At 33.9% G+C, this 4615-nt stretch overlaps 1 pseudogene; it reads right to left on the reverse strand.

The window, feature by feature from the left end:
• The window catches only part of LOC107856912, an 8529-nt pseudogene extending 4361 nt beyond the window's left edge, over window positions 1-4168 (reverse strand).
• Between the last annotated feature and the right edge of the window lie 447 nt (window positions 4169-4615).

The raw sequence follows: 4615 nt of genomic DNA on the forward strand, positions 1-4615 counted from the left end.
ATTCTACAACTTGAGTTTTGTTTGTTGCTTTGCTTATTAGATACATAGCATGAAATTGCTTTAGTCTTAGCATGATTTGTCAATTTATTTGAGAAATTTTGGTTAGGCAAAGGGGGACCTGCTCGGGCTATTCTGCAGGAATTACTAGGCCTGTAGTATTTGATAGCAAAATCATAGTTAGTCATATGTTGCATGTCCATAATATTTACAAGCCCATCTTTGACAATGAAGATTTGATCAGCAATTTTATTTAATCTTTCTTTATTTTGTTGATCAATCAGGTTTCATATTAATTCTTAAAAATGTTGTTTTTCTCAAAGCTTTAGGTTAATTTTTTGTTTTATGAGTCTATAAACTATTTTGCAAGCTATCCCTTGATGATATTTTAACCTTTCAAGTTTTTGTTCTTACATAAACTGGTTGTAAGTATCTAAAAAATAACAGTTGCATGAAAATTTTTACCAGAAGATTATTCACTTTAACTTGGATTTCGAACGTCTAGAAATCAAAATAAAAATAGAAATTAAAATATATAGGCTTACAACAATATTCATGATTTCAAACATTTATAGTATTCATTGTGTAGAACATATAGCTTCTTTTAAAAGTGTGAAGGACATTAGAAATGTCGTTTAAACTTTTTGTCATTCATTAAAAGTATTTTCTCTAGATAAAATTATTTTTTCATTATTTTTTTCTAATATTTAAAAGTTGAAAATTAATTAAATATATTTATGTTAAAATCTTTTCTTGTGTTATAATTATGTGTTGGCCTTCACGATACTTCTTAAAATACTCCTATTGATGCGAAGAGTGAATTTTCTTCATAACCATGTTTTAATTGTTTTACAGAGACTGGGAGAAAATTTTATAATGTACTAAAATCTTGGCACTCTCAATTCCAATTCAAAGAAAACAAGGCTTTATGAAGGAGAAGTTAATTGTTGGTGAGAATTCTCCAGCACTATTTTTAAATTTATTTGACAATTCATCATATTTGTATTCTGAGTATAATGATTTTATAGGGACTAATGAGTGTGTATGGGTTATGTTTGTTATTTTTTTTATTCTTTAGATGCATGGATCGAGTTTGATTTTGGACTATGATACCAGTACCTAAATTTTCGTATGAGGTTATATACTTTTTTAGTTAAGTCGGAATTATTCAAAGATGAGGTGATACTTTTCATACATCATTACATTGCACGTTCTCTATATCAATTGAAACTACTTCATCAGATCGCTTAAATGTGATTATTTATGATATGCTTTATACTATATTTGACAAACTGTTTAGAGTGGTCTATTCTCCATCATCTCAATTTACTATGCAGGATAAAATTCGCTCGCAGTATAAAGTATAGAGTCAAAAGTTAGGTTTTTATATTGGGCCTACATAATCCTTGTGTTGTTTCAAGAAAAATAGAGTGAAAGAAATCAAGTTACACTAAAGCAGTCAAAGGACTATTAGGGGTCCTTTGATGGAACGAATTAGGAGAAATAATTCATGTATTGTGTATGATATTATTTATTATTAGTTTAATTTACACATGTGAGGTACGTGCGACTAAACTAGTATCAAAAACACCCACATTCTATTTTTACTCTACCATTAACTCATTCAAGATTTTCTTCCCTAAAATATCTCCCTAAGTATCAACAATTAAATCATCTTCCTTCTTGATTTTTTTCTTCCATTAATGCTTAAATCATCACTCCTCCATTAATGCATGTAACTTTTTTTTTCCTCTCCTAAAATCTCTCATTTAAAAAAAAAAAATCTATTGATACATATATAAATTTATTTAGTTATTTATACATATTTATTTTTTTAATGGTGATTCATATGAATGATAAATATGATATCATTATATGAGTATTATGGTGATTCATACAATAGATACATTTTGTATGATTTTAACGGGTGATACATATGATATTAATGGGTGATACATATTGTATTATGGTGATTCATATGGTAGATAAAATTATTGGGTGATTCATATGATATTAATGGGTGATATATATGGTATTATGGTGATTCATATATTAGATACAATTATTTATTTCAATTATTGGGTGATTCATATGGTAGATACAATTATTTATTTCAATTATTGGGTGATATATATGGTATTATGGTGATTCATATGGTAGATACAATTATTTATTTCAATTATTGGGTGATTCATATGTTATTAATGAAAGGTAATGGTGTAGTTAGTGTAGAAAATAAAAGTAATAATATTTTTTTAAAAAAAGGACTAAAAGTAGAATTGAAACATAACTAAAATTAAATCTAAAAAAAACAGACTAAAATTAAAGATGAAAAGGGAGAAAAAGGACCAAAAAAAATATATCTTTCATAATTAAAGATGAAAAAGAGAAACATAATTAAAACACCTAAATTAAATCTAAAAAATAGAGAAAAATTTAACATTTTTCATTAAATAAAAGAATACAATGAATAAAAGAGAATCTATTATTTCCTTAAATAAATATCTTGTTAGTTTCAAATGAATTACTTTTTTTATGTATCACCATATGATCACCATTTCAAAAAAATCGAAATAAAATGTAATTAATAAAATAATTAAAATTTTATGTAATATCACTTAAAGATTCAGGCATTTATGTAAGTTGTTTTTTTTATTTTTCAACCAAACTACAGTCTATATGGACAATATGACCCACCGTTTCAATATTTTTTGTCGATATATTAGTGAAACTCTATGATGGCTCCTTATTTCATACTCTCTCCCATTCATTTTAAATGTAGCTCAAAATAATTATTATTTTAGAAAATTAAAATAAAATCAACAATAAATTTTCAATTTTACAATTACTCAATAAATAAATAAAATGTATTTAATCAGATTAAATTTTAGTTGATATTTTCTGCACAAAAAAAATAAAATAAAATGAATAGGAGAAGGTATTCGTCACAACTTTGACTTTGAATAGTCAGCATGGAGTTGCCTCATGCACATGGCCAGTGGACTAGGAAATGGATTTATACGCGTCTTCGAGATTCTTGATGTTTACCGGTCATTTCAATTTTCAAACGGGATTTAAAATCCTTGTCCTCATTATATTATTCAAGTTTTGTTAAATTCAGATAAATCAATATGGAGTAATAAATTAAATTGATTTCGCTACAAGGTAAAAAAAATAGATGTGAAGTACTGATATGGATTTGATGTGTGCGCGCGGCGAGTTTGGAAGGGGGGAGCGGGGATAATTTGGTTTTAGGTGACGTGTGGAGGAAAGCCAAGTGAGGAAGATAGGGAGTTAATGTGGGACTGGTGTCACGGGCTCATTTTTCGACGTGTCAGCGGCACACAATTTTGTCCGTGCGGCGCCCATGGTTCCCCCAACTATGGGCCAGCCTTCCTCATTTCCCAGGTCTTTAGCACGATCCTGTGCCTGTGGGAAGCTCGCCTCAGAGGCTTGCCCCCTTTGGTGCCGCTCCTTCAACATGTCGGCTGACATAGCCAATGTATAAGCAACTCTTCTGGCGCACCTTTAATCCATGGATCTCATCCATATGCACTCCTGGGGTGGCTACGGACATACTTGTCCCTTGCCTTGGCCTGAGCATTGCCATCGCATGCACAGTCCTATCCTCAAGCTTGACATCGCCTCATGCATGTGCACTTGGCCTTTGCTTCACCCGAGTAGGGCAACCCTCAATCCTTGGCCTTTGTCTCAAACGTCTTTCTTAGATATGCCCTCTCATGTCTTATGGCATAGCCAAACATAGCCTACGCAACTTGTATCCAGCTTCCATAGCACAGTGTCGCCCCACAACTGCGCGTCTAGGCCAACGGACCCTTGCTCGCTTGGCTGAACCTTGACCAAGCTCACAAGTTAGCTCACGAGTCTCTTGGGGAGAGTATCTCGATTGCTCTATCGGCTTGGAGGCATCCTTCCATCATTTAGACAGTCCACGGGGCTTGTCGGTTCATATAACCAACCTCTAGCCTTTTCCGACGCCCAACGCTAGTCTACCCGACCTTGCGTTGCCCATAGGGTTCCCGAGCCCTATGAGTAACTTGCGCATTCCTTTGACATGCCAAGGCAGGCCCTTGAGGTTGTCCCTCAAGGCAGCACACTTGGGGTGGCCATCTGTCGACACACCCGGGGGAGGCTGGTAGGCTGTCACCATTCATACCCCCCTTATATATGCTTAAAATAAATAATCTCAATGTCCGCCACTAGACATCATTTTGCCCAAGAATCATACTGAGGCTTAGATCATTCATCCGACATTCAAATTGGGTGCCGTTTGTTCCTACTCCTTTCTCTTGACTTCCTTCACACCTCCATGAAGTTTCATCCCATTCCCATACACATGGAATGAGTTATGGCCTTCGGACCAATCAACAAATTACGACAATGCCACTGAACTTTGGCCAAGTCAAGCCCCTATCCAAACGTACTCCAAATGACCCCAAATTCGGTAAGCATACATAAGGTACCATCAATATCACCTCTCTAAACCGGAATCCTTAGATTCCACTTGTAGCTCAAAATGGCACGGCGCTGACATAGAACACCGCACACGATCCTCACCATGCCTCCGCCCCCTTGGGCTCACACCAAGCCCTCTCCA

The sequence above is a fragment of the Capsicum annuum genome, chromosome 1 (assembly GCF_002878395.1).
Source record: "Capsicum annuum cultivar UCD-10X-F1 chromosome 1, UCD10Xv1.1, whole genome shotgun sequence".
Taxonomy (NCBI): domain Eukaryota; kingdom Viridiplantae; phylum Streptophyta; class Magnoliopsida; order Solanales; family Solanaceae; genus Capsicum; species Capsicum annuum.